This window comes from Saccopteryx bilineata, chromosome 2, assembly GCF_036850765.1.
Source record: "Saccopteryx bilineata isolate mSacBil1 chromosome 2, mSacBil1_pri_phased_curated, whole genome shotgun sequence".
In the NCBI taxonomy this organism is placed as follows: Eukaryota; Metazoa; Chordata; class Mammalia; order Chiroptera; family Emballonuridae; genus Saccopteryx; species Saccopteryx bilineata.
Genome location: NC_089491.1, coordinates 176203281 through 176221633, shown reverse-complemented (window position 1 = coordinate 176221633; position 18353 = coordinate 176203281).

The window sequence follows — 18353 nt, the reverse complement described above, 5'->3', positions numbered from 1 at the left end:
CTGGTTCCATGGAGGAGGCACGGGAGATCACACTTTCTTCTCTTTAAGGTAAAGCCCAATTACAGTTGCTTTAAAGTCAGCTCAAAGAGTAGAATTACATGCCATTATCATGGCTTTTCAGCATTTGCCATGTTCCTCCTTTAGTCTGTATACAGACAGCAAATATTTACTTATGGTCGTTTCCACTATAGAGACTGCTGTCTTAGGGACAACTGCTGATGAGGAACTATTTCAGCAATTTCTCCTTCTTCAAAGACTTGTTCGTCAACATCGAGCTCCATGTTTTATAGGACGTATTCGAGCTCACTCCATGCTCCCTTGAGCTTTTAGCATAAGGGAATGCCCTTGTTGATCAAGCTACTCAAAAGAAAATTACTGGAGCAACATGAGAGAGCGAGCAATTCAATCTCATACTATTCATCACCAGAACGCTGCAGCCCTGCATAAACAGTTTCAACTTTCTCGGGAAGCAGCATGGCAGATTGTTAAATCCTGTCCAAGGTGTCCTATACTACAATCTGTCCCTTCATTTGGAGTTAACCTTTGAGGACTCCTACTGGGACAACTTTGGCAAATGGATGTTACTCATATACCTTCATTTGGCAAACAGTCCTCTGTCCACGTTACAGTGGATACTTATTCTGAATTTATAGTAGCCTCTGCCGAACAGGAGAGGCTGCTAAACATGTTATAGCTCATTGTTTATATGCATTTTCTATTATTAGACTTCCTAAACTGGCTAAAACTGACAATGCTCCTGCATATGTAGAAAAAGTATTTACTATATTTTGTAAACCTTTCGAATTACAGGTATTTCTTACAGTCCTTAAAGTCAAGGTATATTTTTTTTATTCTAAATGCTTTCATGTTTTTTTTTTATTTAATGCAGTGACATTGATAAATCAGGGTACATATGTTGAGAGAAAACATCTCCAGATTATTTTGACATTAGATTATGCTGTATACCCCTCACCCAAAGTCAAATTGTCTTCCGTCACCTTCTATCTGGTCTTCTTTGTGCCCCTCCCCTCCCCCACCCCCTCTCTCCTTCCTCGCCTCATCCCCCCTCTCCCCACCTCCCCACCCTCATTACCATCACATTCTTGTTCATGTCTCTGAGTCTCATTTTTATGTCCCATCTATGTATGGAGTCATATAGTTCTTAGTTTTTTCTGATTTACTTATTTCACTCCGTATAATGTTATCAAGGTCCATCCATGTTATTGTAAATGATCCGATGTCATCATTTCTTATGGCTGAGTAGTATTCCATAGTATATATGTACCAAAGCTTTTTTTTTCTTCTGAAGTTGGAAATGGGGAGGCAGTCAGACAGACTCCCGCATGCACCCGACCGGGATCCACCCGGCTTGCCCACCAGGGGGCGATGCTCTGCCCATCTGGGGCGTTGCTCTGTTGCAACCAGAGCCATTCTAGCACCTGAGGCAGAGGCCATAGAGCCATCCTCAGTGCCCAGGCCAACTTTGATCCAATGGAACCTTGGCTGCGGGAGGGGAAGAGAGAGACAGAGAGGAAGGAGAGGGGGAGGGGTGGAGAAGCAGATGGGCGCTTCTCCTGTGTGCCCTCGCCGGGAATCAAACCTGGGACTCCTACACGCCAGGCCGATGCTCTACCACTGAGCCAACCGGCCAGGGCCTGTACCAAAGCTTTTTAATCCACTCGTCCTCTGACGGACACTTGGGCTGTTTCCAGGTCTTTGCTATTGTGAACAATGCTGCCACAAACATGGGGGTGCATTTCTCCTTTTGGAGCCGTTCTATGGTGTTCTTGGGGTATATTCCTAAAAGTGGGATAGCTGGGTCAAAAGGCAGTTCGATTTTCAATTTTTTGAGGAATCTCCATTCTGTTTTTCACAGTGGCTGCACCAGACTGCATTCCCACCAGCAGTGCAGGAGGGTTCCCTTTTCTCCACATCCTCGCCAGCACTTATTCTGTGTTGTTTTGTTGATGAGCGTCATTTTGTAAAGTCAAGGTATTTTAAAGTGTACCCAACAAATATTTAAGGTCAATTTTTAAAAATATAAAAAGGGGAGTTGTGACATCTTAGGACAAGTGGTGCAGGCCACCAGCCATGAAAACTGAGTACATCCAGTACATGGCTGGAGGCAAAAGATAAACAACCATTAGAAATGTAGCAATATTTTCCACTGAACTCTATATACCCAGATCAAGGAAGCCCCTACCCTAGAGACTTAGCCAAGAATAAGGTCAGCTAACTGCACCCCCCCCGCCCTTGTAAACGCTGCTTGCTTGCTCAGCCTAGATAGCCACCCTATAAAAAGGAGCCATTTTAGAAGCTTGAGGCTGCAGTGTTCCCTTGCGTGGGTTGCCTGCAGTCCCTGCGCAGGTTTGCAATAAAACTTATAAAATTCACTTTGGGTTTGCTGTCTTCTGTCTCCTGGGATGTAACACATGGAGGCCCCAGTGAGATAGGCCATGTAAGACCCCTCCTCATGGAGTGGGCTGCAGCAGACGTTGGTAGCTGGCCAGCCTCCGGCAGTTGCCGTTTGAAAACTGAATTTGGCTGATTCAAAACATTTGGAGTCTCAAGACTGTTTGGTAAGGAAGCTTCCTCTTTGAATATTTGGAAACAGAGCTCTGGTTAGAAAAGGGTGTAGTGGAGCAGGCGGGACACCACCTGATTTCTCCCCACCTGGTTGGTCGGGGAGTGCAGGACGCTGCTTTTCCTTCTTTTGGTCTCGGTTTAGAAGTTTTGTTTGTTTCGTGTGCATATTTGGTTTGTTTGTCTGCTTTTCCCATTGCTTCCTCACAGGATTCCTTCTAGAGTCAAGGGCCATGGGTCAGGAGCAATCTACTGCCCTAACACCTCTTTAGTGCTTGCTTGATAACTTTTCTGATTTCTCTCGCAGGGCATAAGACTATGGGACTTCTTTTGATTCCACCACATTGCGGACTCTTTGTGAACTAGAATGGCCAATCTTTGGTGTAGGGTAGCCCTCGGAGGGCACTTTCAATTTACCCACACTCTTTGCTGTCAGGGCAAATGTCTATTGGGTCCTGCACCCTGACCAGATGCCATATATAGATGTGTGGATTGACATAGCCACGGGAAGACCACGTTATGTTAAGAAATTTTTAAAGAACTATATTAAGGGAAATTCGTAAACAAGCCCACAAATTATAGGAACTAACTAAAGACCTAAGAGAGTGGTAGAGGAAGTATAGAGTAGAAACTAGTTTTTTCAGATATTCAGATATTCACCTACTGACCCAAGGAAATTTTACCCATTTAGAAAATAAAGGGTAAGAATTAATATTAAGAAGATACATTGAGAACTCTCTGTAAATTAAAATAGCCAACTTAAGAGCAGACTGGCCAAACCAAGGATTGCTAGACCCATAGAAAACATAGAGAGTCTAGCGTACTCTCACCAGCACCCACCCTCAGGCAGGTGGCACGGTCAGTATGCAGCCCAGTACAGCAGCAGAGGTAGAGAAAGAAAAGGCAGCCAGGCTGCAGCTGGCTGCAGGAGAAGCGGCAGGCTCCCCTCACAGTTTCGGGTACCTGCCCCTCCCCCTTGGGCACCGGGAATCCCAGGCACCCTGATTGATTCCCTTATAGTGTATATAACAAAGAAACCTCTTTCTTAGCTCAAGGGCTGAGCCATTGCTTGGTCAAGCAAAAGATAACAGCGCAGTAAGCTAGAGGCTATCATCACCTTGCTACAGCCCCCTGCCCTCCTCTGCTTTGGCTCTGAGGAATCGCTGCCTCCTACCTGGAGCCAGACCCAAGGAGAAGATTTAGGGAATACGGCCCCTTCTAAACCCACTGCTTTAGCCATAATAGTCAATAATTATAAGAAAAGGGGCCTCAGGGAATTATAGGGTTACTATGTCCCTGAGGAAATTGAGGACCTTAAGTAAACTAGAATACCCCACTGTTAAGAAAATAAGTTTATAAAATTGTGTTTTTTTTAGTTTAGTACCCTGACCCTTATAATGACTTAATATTGTAAAGCTCTATAGGTCAAAAAGAGGGTTAGCATCTCTTTGCCAGCTGGGAAGCAGAAAATAGCAACTACATTTTGACCATTCCTTATTTTTCTCTGAAAATCAGTAGTTCATTAGGGATAGTAGTTTATAATCTCTTATTGCAGGGGTCCCCAAACTTTTTACACAGGGGGCCAGTTCACTGTCCCTCAAACCGTTGGAGGGCTGGACTATAAAAACAACTATGAACAAATCCCTATGCACACTGCACATATTTTAAAGTAAGGAAACAAAACGGGAACAAATACAATATTTAAAATAATGAACAAGTAAATTTAAATAAACAAACTGACCAGTATTTCAATGGGAACTATGGGCCTGCTTTTGGCTAATGAGATGGTCAATGTCCAGTTCCATATTTGTCACTACTAGCCATAACAAGTGATATGACGTGCTTCCGGAGCTGTGATGCGTGCATCCCGCATCATCGGAAGTAGTGCTGTACGTGAGCGACGCCTCGCTTTGCGGCACTGCCACATACAGTACTCCAGGAGCACAGGATGCATCCACATCCTGTGCTCGTCTCACTGACCACCAGTGAAATAGGTGCCCCTTCCAGAAGTGTGGCGGAGGCCGGATAAATGGCCTCAGGGGGCCGCATGCGGCCCGCGGGCCATAGTTTGGGGACTCCTGTCTTATTGTGAATCGTACTAAATTTGTACTAATAATAAAGCATATAGAATTGTATAGTCTGTCAAATACAAAGACTTCCTTTTTGTACCAAGGATCTGTTGTTGTAAAAAACATTTTCTATATTAGAAATGTATATGTTATTTCAACAGTCTTTTGTTAATTCTCCTTTTCATTTACTATTTCATAGCCTGTAATGTTAAAATTTTAGTTTAAATATTAGGGGATATGTAATAATTCAGTAATTGTTAATTGTTCAATGTTAGGTCACAAAACCCAGAGTGATAAATATTACTATTGATTAGCTTAATAGAAGAATTCTTAACATAATAGGTAGAAAAGAGAACTCTAGAGACATAATCCTGAACCTCCACCTGATTTATCACCCTATCAAACTGCAATTGTTAATCAGCTAAGTAAATAAGTACATTAGGAAAAGTACAGAGGTGAAACTGCTCGGGTTTTACTTAATATTTCCTATGGAAATGTCATAGATTAGAGCCCTCATAGTTCCAACCGAGTTAAAGGGCAGGGTGCTGATTTAAGGTAGCATAAGAACAATAGTTCAATTACAGCTGATAGTCAAGGAAGGAGAAAATAAGAAATAGTTTAAATTCTTTTTTCTAAGTAACCTACAGAATTAGAAAGCTCAGAACCCCCTTTTCTCAGAGGACCCTCAAGCCTGAACAGGACTGTTAGAAATCTGTACTGTACATAGGCTGCCCCACTTACAACAACTGAGACCACCTTGGGAAAATGTTTCTAATTGTCTAGCCTAGGCGGGACCCCACCACTCAAGCAAGTGAAGAAATTTTTAGACACTTTCCACCAGTTTCTGTTAGCCTGGATCAGAGAAGATACTCAGAAAAACAACCATAAGTTTATCTAAGGTGTCAGAAGTTATTCAGGATCCTCAGAAGACCCCCACAGCTTTCTTAGACTATAGAAAGCTTACAGAGTCTATACACCCCTAGACTTAGAGGAGCCAGAAGATACTAAGGCAGTCAACCTAGCCTTTACATAGTGTTCAGCTCTAAGAATTAGAAAAGAAATGTATTATACGTTTTTCATTAGGTAGAAACATCGGCTGCTAAAACTAAGCATTTTGGAAGGGACGTTGCTCCTCCCTCACTCTCATGGCCATAAATAACTCTGGCCCCTAAGATGGCTGGTTAGCCAAAGACGGGTAAGATTCCTGAAGGCAGGAACAATCTAAGACAGGCACAGTCGAAGAGGGGCCATCAGGAGAAAGCTTAAGAACCAGCAAAGGTGAGGCTCAAACCCTCACCCCGGAGAATGCAGGAGACTGCTCTCCTGAAGTAGTGGTCATCATCCACTGTCCAGGCCACTGAGAGAGGAGAACTCCGTAGAAACTCTCAAGAAAAACCAAGCAAGCAGCTGATGATGCTACTAATAAGGTAGCCCTAAAACCAGTGGGGTTTTAGGAAATTTTAGTAACTTTTCTAGAACCCAGGTTGCTAAAGGTATTTTCTACAATCAATTAGAAAAGTCAGACTTAGAATCTAATAGAGAAAGCATAATTTCTAAGTGTTTAGTCTGTACCCAAATAAATATTAAGCAAAGTAAAGAAATTATAAAGAGAAACAGAGAGAGAACTTTCCCAGGTGAACATTTAGAAATAGATTTTACTAAAGTAATTGACAGGTAGAAAACATGAATCGGATCTTAAAGGAAACTTTAAACTTGTTTTAAACCGGTAGAAAGTAGCCCACCTTACTCCCCTTTGTCCTCCTTAGGGCGAGGTACACCCCCTACAGGGAAGAATTCACTCCTTTTGAGATAATGTTTAGGACACTCCCTCCCTTCCTACCGAAACTCAGAGAAGAAATAAAACAACTAAATTAAATAACCACTCCTTCCTTAAGTACTTACAGCAGGTGTCCCCAAACTGCAGCCCCCCTGAGGCCATTTATCTGGCCCTGCCACACTTCCGGAAGGGGCACCTCTTTCATTAGTAGTCAGTGTACTAGAGTACTGTATGTAGCGGCCCTCCAATGGTCTGAGGGACAGTGAACTGGCCCCCTGTGTAAAAAGTTTAGGGATCCCTGAGTCTTACAGGGTCTACAGATTACTCAGCAGGCTGTCCAAAAGACTGTCCGAGAGGTAATTCCAGCACTGCCAGAAGGCCTGATACATCCGTTCCAGCCTGCAGACTCAGTCTAGGTAAAGAAGTATACCACCCAAGGACTGACTCCCACGTAGACGGGTCCACACACCATGATCCTGACCACTCCCACTACTGCCAAGGTAGAAGGCATACCCACCTGGGTCCACTGCAGCCGGCAGAAGCTTGCAGTCCCAGCAGAGACACCCTTGTAGACCACGGAGACTGATCTCACCAACCCTTATAAGCTGACCCTGAGAGGGACAGCATGCCCTGCTTCAGCCACAAACCAGAAGTTGACTGGTCCATGCATAGCTGATGCCTAGAGAAACTCACTAAGGACCTCCTTTTAATTAGACTTTGGGGGAGGGAGAGGAATAAAGGTCAAAGGAAAGCCAGAACAAGTTGTCTTAAAAGTTTTTTTGTGTGTGTGTGTGTTTTTTTTGTTTGTTTGTTTGTTTTTTTACAGAGGTAGAGATAGACAGGGACAGACAGACAGGAACGGAGAGAGATGAGAAGCATCAATCATCAGTTTCTTGTTGCGCGTTGCGACTTCTTAGTTGTTTTCACTGATTGCTTTCTCACATATGCCTTGACCGTGGGCCTTCAGCAGACCGAGTAACCCCTTGCAGGAGCCAGCGACCTTGGGTCCAAGCTGGTGAGCTCTTTGCTCAAGCCAGATGAGCCCGTGCTCAAGCTGGCGACCTCGGGGTCTCGAACCTGGGTCCTTCCGCATCCCAGTCCCATGCTCTATCCACTGCGCCACCACCTGGTCAGGCTGTCTTAAAAGTTAATACATGTACTACTATAAGTCCCTTAGTTAGAAGGGAAGCTACAAGGTAATGAAAAATATATGTGTACTTACACTTAACCTATAAATACTAGCTACTTAGAGGGAGGACACCTCCAAGAGGAAGTATACTTTAAAGAAAATTACTTATTGCCAACTTAGTTGTCACTAAAGGTAAAGGTTAAGATTTTTAAAATTAAGAGTTCTGACTAAAAGGAAATTATAGTTTCAGTAATAAAAGGTATAAGGTATAGAAATACTTTAGAACGAAAAAGGGAGAAAGCAATTTATTATAAAGCCAGTTATTTCTGAACAGATAAGAGAGTTCATAAAAATTAAAGGTTTATGTAATTTGCTTAAGGTTTGTGCAAGTTGTAAGAAGTTAGTACAGAGAAGAAAAATGCAAGGCAGAAAGAAATTAGTATGAGAATTTATTCTCTTCATCCCCTTGGCTCACTACATTACTTACTGCTCTTACTGGACCCCTCGTTTTGCTTATACTAGGGGAGTCACCATTGGTTCATGTATTATCAATTGCCTCACGCAGTATGTACAAAAGAGAATTCAAGCTGTAAAGCTTGTAGTACTAAGGGCACACTATCAGCGTGCCAGCACATACTAGGGAGGACCCCTGACCCAATTAGCTTATAGCTACAGCTAAAGTAAAAAATTCTCATGAGCCTCAGCAAATCTAATCTTGCTAGCAAAGGCAGGATGCGTTCCTTGTGTATCAGCCCTGCAGGAAGGTAGTTTATTATCTTAGAACAGTGTGTGCTTGTGTGCTTTTGCAAAGATGTTGTACAAAAGTGCTGAAAACATTGTAACCTTGTAGGTTTCACCTATAAATACCCCTCTCCCCCTGAGCTCATCACTGTCCATTGTGAGAGGCATAGTAGGCTGATCACTAGCCAGTGTATAAAACCCAAATTGATTGCATCAGTTTAGGGTCCAGTTCCAGTTTGTTGCGGTTGCCCCACAGCATTTGTTTGAGAAAGAATAGATACTGTAAGACTTATGGTCTTAGCTCAGCCCTACCAGATTATACCCAGATAAGCAATACCAAAGTTCAATGGTTTGAACTAGTAAGAAGAAAAGGGGGGAATGTGACATCTTAGGACAAGAGGTGCAGGCCACCAGCCATGAAAACTGAGTACATCCAGTACATGGCTGGAGGCAAAAGATAAACAACCGTTAGAAATGTAGCAATATTTTCCACTGAACTCTATATTCCCAGATCAAGGAAGCCCCTACCCCCTAGAGACTTAGCCAAGAATAAGGTCAGCTAACTGCACCCCCCACCCTGGTAAACACTGCTTGCTTGCTCAGCCTAGATAGCCACCCTATAAAAGGGAGCCATTTTAGAAGCTTGAGGCTGCAGTGTTCCCTTGCGTGGGTTGCCTGCAGTCCCTGCGCAGGTTTGCAATAAAACTTATAAAATTCACTTTGGGTTTGCTGTGGTCTGTTTCCTGAGATGTAACAGGAGTCATATCCTGGAACTCCTGCGGGTCTACCTTATCATGCTTTTTACTTTAAATTTTTTCTTTTGAATGCTGATGTACAGGAGACGCCAAACCTCTTTCTCCTGCAAACTACTACCCTCTTTTATTTGATCCAGCTAATAACACTGTTTTGTCTTTTTCCAAATAGCTCCAGATATATAGGAGGATAAGGACCCTCAAGCCCCTCAGCAAGATCTTCTGAGCATGACTTTTAAGGTCTATAATGACCAAGAGGCAGACAAAGCTCAAAAGAGATCAGGTAAAATACCAGCTCTTGGCATACACCCTTAGAGGCTCCAATGCCCCAAAGGGGCCTCATAGGACTCCATCTGGGTCCTGCTTCAATAGTGGAAAGGAAGGTCATTGAGCTGAAGCCTGCCAGGCTTACATGCCTTTGCTGTGAGGAAAAAGGGACAGTGGAAGGTAGGCTTCCCCCTCGTTCCTCTAAGGGAGGGTTCAGTCTCTTCCAGCCCTGCTCCAGCCACCTGTGACCTAACCTTGCCCAGCCTTCTGGGACTTGCCACTGAAGACTAAAAGTGCCCAGGGAAGTCAGCCCCATCTCACGTGGACGAGCCTAGGGTATTTCTTCCAAGAAGCAGGTAAACTGATCTTATTTCTTACAGACACAAGGGCCACTTACTATGTCTTGCCTGAATATTCAGGGTTTTATTCATCCCCTCACAAAGATCTCTGTTGTGGGTGTTAATAGTCCTATTTTCTCTTGCTTTGTTTAATATATAGTGTTTCCTTTATTCCTTCTGCCTCAATGCCCCATTCATATTTTAGACTGTAACCTACTCCTAATTTAGAGCTCTCTTTCTCCTTTTTGCCAACTTCTATTACAAATTTACCTTTGCCACTCAGCATAGTGTATCCCAAGGTTCTCTTTACTATGCCACGGTTGCAGAGCTCCAGGGAAAAGCACCCTGGTGTCATCTCTCCAGGCAGAGGAGAACAGAATCTCCATCTCCACACAGGCTGCAGATGGCTTTTCCAGTCTACCTGAATCATTACCAGCTAGAAGCAGTGATCATTGGGACTTGGACGCTAGCTGCAAAGTATAGAAATATGACAACAATTCCAGTGCCATGCAGACTTTTCCTGGACTCCTGCTCCTGTGACAGCTCCTAATGAACTGAACTGGGGTTGGGTTGCATTTACAGGGATTTGGAATGGTGTTGGTGCCAACTTGGACTTGGTGAACATGTTGAGGACATTACTCTTTTATAGATTCTTGTTATATTGGCTAAGAATTTGCTTAAAGGCTTTAATCACTGTAATGTATTAGAATGTTTGTTTGGGTATCTGTTAGCATTGGCTATACTAATTTTGTGTTTGTTCTGTATTTTTTCAGTCTACCTCCAAATTAGAATCTGGGAAACTAGGAAATCAGACGAGTGCAAATCTCAGCAAACAAATTAACAATAAAAAAGAAAAGGGCCCGGCCAGGGCACATAGGAGAAGCGCCCATTTGCTTCTCCACCCCTCCGCCGTGCTTTCCTCTCTGTCTCTCTCTTCCCCTCCCGCAGCCAAGGCTCCATTGGAGCAAAGATGGCCCGGGCGCTGGGGATGGCTCTGTGGCCTCTGCCTCAGGCGCTAGAGTGGCTCTGGTCGCAACATGGCGACACCCAGGATGGGCAGAGCATCGCCCCTGGTGGGCGTGCCGGGTGGATCCCGGTCAGGCGCATGGGGGAGTCTGTCTGTCTCTCCCTGTTTCCAGCTTCAGAAAAATGAAAAAAAAAAAAAAAAAAAGAAAAGGGGGATATGTTGTGGACCGTAAATGGCAAAAAGCCTTTGTAGATTCGAGGCTTAGCAAAAGGCTAAGTTCTCCCCCCCCCCCACCTCCATATTGACTATGATGCTGAGTATTTGCACCCATTTCACTTGCTTCCTTAAATTGCTGGGAGCAATTTACGTGCCCTTCCTCTTACTCTTTGTTTGTTCAGATGTTGGTTGATTTCACTTATTCATAGTAGGGGGATTCCTGTTTATGCCTTGGGAAAATTCCTGTTTTAGGCTCAGCTGTGTAACTTTGTATCAAGGACTTCCTCGATTTGCATATGACTATATAGTAAAGTAAACTGGGGCTATGGGGCACTTGGATATTGCCATCAGCATTTGAAGAGTCCTCCTGGTCCCATCCTTTTTTCTTAATAAGTCTGTTTCCTTAATTCTGCACCATTCTCACTCAAAACCCAGAATTAGGAGCTGCACTGGTCTGCGGCCGACGCTTCAAAAATTTTATGTCAAAACATAAGCCTTGGCCGGTGTTGGGCAGATAAAATATATTATGCTCACTTTGTTAAAGATGGCGCTGCCCACATGGAAGCTGCCGCCCAGGTGATATTAATGTGTGTTGGGAGCAGGCTGTGGGCAGGCAGGATCCTTGTAGCCTGGGGCTTGGTTTTAGGACTAAGCCTTCCCACCCTTTTTGATGTGGGGTGGTACAATCCCATCATGCCTCAGATAAGTGTCTTTGTATTAGAGACTTCCCTATTTGTATATTGGATTAAAGGTTTTGATTTCTGCACTATAAAGTGGGGCAGACTGGGAGCTTGCTCTCTTGGTTCCTGAGATTAGCATTAGAGAGCAGAGAAAGGCCACGTGGAGGAGGCCTAGAGAAGCAGCCAATATGGCAGAGTGCTGAAGGAAAAGCCAGTTTGGGCAGAGTTTGTGCAGGGAGAAGGAAGAAGATGGGGAACAGGTAAATAAGTCTGGTGAGCTAGAAACCTTTGATTCTAGGAAACTCGGATAAGTCAGTGGCTTTGTGAGCACTGAATGAGTGGGTTTTGGAGCCCAGTGTGTGTTGTACTTGCCCACCAGGTGCAAGCTAGGATTAAAGGTGATGGCCCACCAGTTTTCAGCTCCATTGTTTCTTTACCGACTGTCCAAATCCAATGCGAACCTGCATGGGCCAGGCGGCTGTAATGGTGGCTGCAGCTACTGGCTTTACAGCTGGTAGATCTCTTAGAGCGTCATCCAGATATGCCAAGGTTCCAGGTTCGATCCCCCATCAGGGCTCAAACAAGGAGCAACCAATGAATGCACAAATAAGTGGAACAACAAATCGCTGTTTCCTTCTCTCTCTCCCACCCCTTCCTCACTCTCTAAATTCAATAGATAAACATTTTAAAAATATATACATATTTATATGAAACATAAAAGTGAAGCCAATCTAACTTCTGTTTGAACCAAGCACGGGATGAGGGGAGGAGAGTAAAGCTCCCCTGCTCCTTAGCCTTGTCCACACCCCCAAGTTAGACCCTGAGGCGCATAAGTTTCCTCAAAACACTGTGAAAACCATTGTTGTCCCAGAAGGCAGCCTAGGCATGTGGTCCTGGAGCTGCCACTGCCCAGCTGTGTGGCTCCGGGAAAGTCACTTACCTCTCTGCTCTGAGCCTCGTTTCCTCATCTGCAGAGTGGACTTGATAAACTCCATCAAAACAGGGTTGGGGCAACAAAAATGAAAACACTCTAAATGTTTTAGGAGCTTTGGTGTCACGATCATTTTCCAGCTATAAGAATACTGATAAACAAAGTGAAAATCCAGAAAACAAGAAACTTAGGACTTAGTTTTTAGTACTGGTTCCATTCCTCACTTGCTGTGAGACTTTCTGTACCTGTCTGGACCCCAGTGTGTAGAATATGGAAAGTACCTGCCTCAGCTATCTCAATGGGACACTGTGAGGCAGCTGTGTTAGGCTTGCTCGCGGGTTTACCAGCTGCAAGCACTTTGCTTGATTGGTACATGAGCACGTGGCAGAGGCCCATGTGCATAGCCTATATAAGGCTGTGGGTGCTTCCCCTGGGAGGCAATTCTCCCAGATTGCTCTTCCACCACCGTGAGGTGCAGTTTTCCTTGCTCCCTTGCCCTTACTGCGAATAGCAGATTTTTCTTTGTTATTAGCTCACCTGTTATTAGCTCTTTCCCTTTTGTTATTTGCTAGCCTCCAATAAATGGGTATAGCCTGACACTTTTTGGCTCCATAGTTTCTCTACCATCTGCCTGAATCCAATGTGGATCTGCCTGGCCGTGGCATTACACACCATAAAAGCAAAAATGAGGGAAAATAGATCTTAAAACATCAAGATCATAACAATGTCAGGACAGTGTCAACAGCATTAACTCTCCACTGTAGCAAACACCCTGGGAAGGGCACAACACAGCTGGGAGGCTCCTGGATTTCTCTGAGAACCACCGCTGGAGAAACAGCTGCGTTAGGCTTGCTTGCTGGTTTGCCGGCTAAAAGCACTTTGCCTGAACAGTGCGTGAGCACACGGCAGTGCCTCGTGTATATAGTCTATGTAAGGCCATGGGTGTTTGCCCTCAGGGTGGATGGTGGATTGCCTGCCCACCCACCCGCTACTGTGAGGGGCTATTTTTGCTGCTCATTTGTCTGAGAAGTGGTTTTCCCTACCTGTTTGCTCATCCACCATTGAGAGACTATTAAACAAAAATGGCCCAAAGATTTCTGGCTCCACAGTTTCTCTACTGTCTTCCAGAATCCAATGTGGACCTGCCTGGCCTCAGCCATGAGCATTACAACCACACACATGGTTCAGGGCAGTGCACCAATGAGCAGTGAGTGCCATGTCCAATTATTACTCATATAGTTCCCTGCATCTTTTAAAATTAACCTTAGCCTTTTCTTGATTACATGAAATTCTCCACAAACAATATCCTATTTGTAATGCCAGTGGCTGAGGCCAGGCAGGTCCACATTGGATTCACTGAGGAGCCAGAAAGTGTCGGGCCAAACCTGTTTTTGGAGTCTTGCAAAGACAGGAGAGCAAATAACAAAAGGGAAAGAGCTAATAAAGGAAAATCTGCTATTCGCAGTAAGGGCAAGGAAGTGAGGAAAACTGCACCTCATGGTGGCGGGAGAGCGACCTGGGAGGATTGCCTCCCAGGGGAAGCACCCACAGCCTTACATAGGCTACACACACGTGCCTCTGCCACGTGCTCACTCACTAATCAAGCAAAGTGCTTGCAGCTGGTAAACCCATGAGCAAGCCTAACACAGCTGCCCCATATTCCACCCCTTTAGGGTTGCTAGCCTCACAATTTACAAGACAGTTTTCTTCCCTGATGGTCCCTGTGTGAGGAGTGAGGTACATTACAAAAATCAAAACAGTACAGTCTACAGTAACAGAATTACAAACACAGCTATAGGCGAAATGATAAGAGTGGTCAGCAGTACCAAGAGAGGTAAATCTTTCATTTCTGGCAGAATATAGGCCAGAGTTCTGTCTGCAGACAGCACAGTAGCGGGCACCAGAGGCCGCCCTGGGTGGGCATTCCAAACCTTATTATCTGGTATACCAGGATCTGCTGGTTTGATGTGTATAGCAAAATGGGAGAACTCATTATGGCCCATAAAAAATTACAAAGGTGCCCTTCATAATGCTGTCTCCCTGAGCACTCAAGGGATAATGCACTTCTACCTTAGGCAGCCAGGTGCTGGTTGGCCAGAGAGTTAACTGGAGGTCCCCCTCAGGCACCACCCCACAGTGCCAACAAGGCCACCCACCGTAGGTGGGGGACCTGTACAGTCCAGGACCATGTCTGTTGAAGCCATTGGCCTTTAAGGAGGGCTGTTGGGGCAGGAGCACATTCCCCTACCATCCAAACCCTGGCTTGAGCAAAGTGTCCTTGGTGTGTATCTGCAACTGGATGGGAGCAGCTGCCCGGTGCAGGAGGGCCTCCACTGGAACTGGGTCCCCCCATCGAGGTCTCTCATTCAAAATCCAGAGTACTGTCCACAAGTACTCTGGGCAAATGGTGTGTCCCTCCAGTAAAGGAGCTAGTGCCCGTCTCTTATTGCAGTTCCTGCTTTAAGATACCAGTAGCCTGTGGGTGGTAGGGCACATGGTACTTTCAGTCCACCCCTAGGCTTTGAACCCATTGCCTCACCATAGAACCTGTGAAATGGGTACCATTGTCACTTTCAAGGACCAGCAGCTGCCCTTAAGCAGCACTCAGGTGGTCCAGAGCCTACCCTTTGGTCTGGGTTTCGGGCAGGGTAAATAGCAAGCAGACCAGTGGCAGTATCTACACATATGACTGCATACTGGTACCCGTCCAACTTTGGCAAGGGTTCAATATTGTCTATGCCACCGTGTCAATGGAACATGACCTCTCTGGATCAGGCCAGGTAATGCCAGTTGTCTCCACGGGTGCTCCTTGTAACACACTGCAGGTTTCTTGTAAGCTGCAAGTACCTCTGTGTGGGGCAGCTGTGTTAGGCACTTTGCTTGATTAGTGTGTGAGCACATGGCAGGGGCACATGTACAAAGCCTATATAAGGCTATGGGTGCTTCCCCTGGGTAGTGATTCTCTCAGATCGCTCTCCCGCCACCGTGAGGTGCGGTTTTCCCTGCTCCCTCCCTTGCCCTTACTGCGAATAGCAGATTTTCCTTTATTAGCTCTTTCCCTTTTGTTATTTATTTGCTCACTTATCTTTGTGAGCCTCCAATAAACAGGTATTACCCGACACTTTCTGGCTCCACAGTTTCTCTACCGTCTGCTTGAATCCAATGTGAACTTGCCTGGCCTTGGCCACCGGCATTACAGCTGGCGTTGTGAGCAGGGTTCAGAGCAGGTGGGTATGAAGCTGCTGACATACTTGAAGGGTGAGGTAGAGGAGTGGTCATTGTTCTCCAATGTATGGTCCCCCATGGCTGTCCTTTTGGGGGTCATAGGCTGGGTGTTTTTTACAGCCCTGCAAGAGGAAACGGAGAGCTCTGTGCGAGAAGCAACCCAAGTTTAAAAGCTCCAGGGTGAGCTGCAGAGCCAGTGGCCACAATGACATGAGCTTGAACAGTCACTGGAAAAAGAGCTGCAGATCTGAGAATTGCAAGTCAGACTGCAGGCTGGGAACCAGGTGCAGCATGAACTGAAGCTAGCACTGGAGAGGGAGGCCGACCGGGATCAAGAGTTGCATTGTGAGGGGCAGGCAGAACACCAATGGCACCTGGAACTAGTGTGGTCTCTGGAGAAGGAATTGCAGGTTCATGAGTTGCAGTTTGCCCTGGAAGCTGAATGTTGGCAGCAACAGGTGCTGGAGAAACAACTGCAAGTTTAGGATCTTGAGAGTCGAGTACAGGAGCTCCAGAATCAGCTTCAGGCCAAGAGCCGGCAGCTGCAGTAGCCAAAGCGGGCGCAGAAGATGGAGCTGCATTCCTGCTGGCAGGTGGCTCTGAGTCCATGGGAGCAGGCATTTTGGACTTCTCCTCTTCTGAAGGGGAGGCTCAGGTTACAACTGCCATCCGCAGGCAGACTTAGAGCCCAGCCAGTGGTCACCAAGAAGGTAAAATCCCAGCAGTGAAGAGTCCCTCAGGGCCATCTACAGCCTCTTCCACAGGTAGTGGAGCACTCTGTGGTCCGACCCTACAACCAGGCAGAGCTGATGGAGTTGGGGGTACAATTCAGGCAGAAACCCATGGAGCTGCTGGCAGCCTGGCTACTGAGGTTGTGGGACATAGGGGGTGGGTGGTATCATGCTCTCTGGAACAGAGATGGAGAAATTGACTGCCATTACCGCACATTCCTCCTTGAGGCAGTGTCTTCAGAACAGCCATGACAACCCAAGAAACCATACCCTATTAGAATGGGTGATGGCTGCCATTCGTATGGTCTGGCAGAATGCTGGGGACTTGCCACAGGCAGTGAGTTGGTGGCATGCTATAGTGAGTTAGTAAAGGTCCTTTGGGAACTAGTTATGAAGAATGCTGTGTTCTACCTTGTAAGGTATTTTTCCCCACCAAGGAAGAAGGAAGGATGTAGCCATGAAGTGTGGACTAATAAAAGCTTTATTCAGTACAGCGCTTCCTGGATGATGTTCTTTGGCCTGGGGGACAGGGGCTAGAAAAGTTGCGTGGGGGAAATTTAAAGGGTCGTTAGGGTGGTAGAGCTAATATGATGTGGCGAAATTTCATTGGCTGACAGATGGTGGCTCTTTTCCAAAGGACTCCTGGGAAGTTTCTTTTGGTGCACATGGGTGTGGGTGGTTCTAGCCAAAGTTCCCGGGTCTGGCTTCTCACATGACCTTCCCCCATTGCCCACCGACCTCACATACCTGGGGTCCTGTGGAGCAGACAAGAAAGTGTTTATGGCTGGGATGTGGAATCTCATCCTCTGTAGTGCCCCATCAGCCCTTTTTGGGTCACTAGTGGCTATCCTGGACCCCTATGTGGGACAGCCTATCAATGCGGTTACACAGATGGTAGCAGATTTTGGGAGAGTTGGAGGAAGCACAGAATCACAAAGCTGTGAGGGCTACTGCCTATGCTGCCCCCCCCACTGCTAGCCAGAGGAATGGGCCTGTGAGAGTTACCCAAAAAAGAAACTAATAGAATAATGTATGTTAACAATAATGGAAAAGTAAAAAATAATTAAAAAATAATAAAGTAATGAACCAAAAAAATACATATAGTATGTCCATAAAGTCATGGTGCACATTTGCCTGGTCACAGGAAAGCAACAAAAGATGATAGAAATGTGAAATCTGCATCAAATAAAAGGGAAACTCTCCCAGTTTCATACCTATTCAGTGCAGTTCGATGTGGGCTCACACACAGACCTTTTAGGGCTCCTTAGGTAGCTATCCCGTGTAGCCTCTACAGACTCATCACTGACTGATGGCCTACCAGAACGGGGTTTCTCCACCAAACTGCTGGTTTCCTTCAACTGCTTATCCCACCGAGTAATGCTATTCCTATGTGGTGGCGCTTCGTTATAAACACGCCAATATTCACGTTGCGCTTTGGTCACAGATTCAAATTTAGCGAGCCACAGAACACACTGAACATTCCTCTGTACTGTCCACATCTCAACTGGCATGGCTGTGGGCTTCTCCGCTGTCTACACGGTGTTATGTCATCATCTGTGCATGCGCACATGCTGCCACATCATCCTACAGAAACTGAGAGGATTTTCCTTTTATTTGGTGCAGATTTCACATTTCTATAGTCTTTTGTTGCTTTCCTGTGACCGGTCAAAAGTGCACCATGACTTTATGAACACACTATATATATACCAAATCTGAACAACAAAGAGAAAAATGATTGAAAATGAATAAAATCTTGGGACCTATGAGACGAGAACAACAGGTCCAAAATTTGTGATCTAAATCCTAAAAAGAAAGAATGTGGTGCTGAAACCAGTGTAAAGAAATACAGGTTAGGTTCTGCCACTTGGTCCTGCTGCCATGAGGAGAATGCTTAGCAGACTTGTCCCGCCAACTCCCTCCCCCACAACCTTGAGACCACACTGGGGG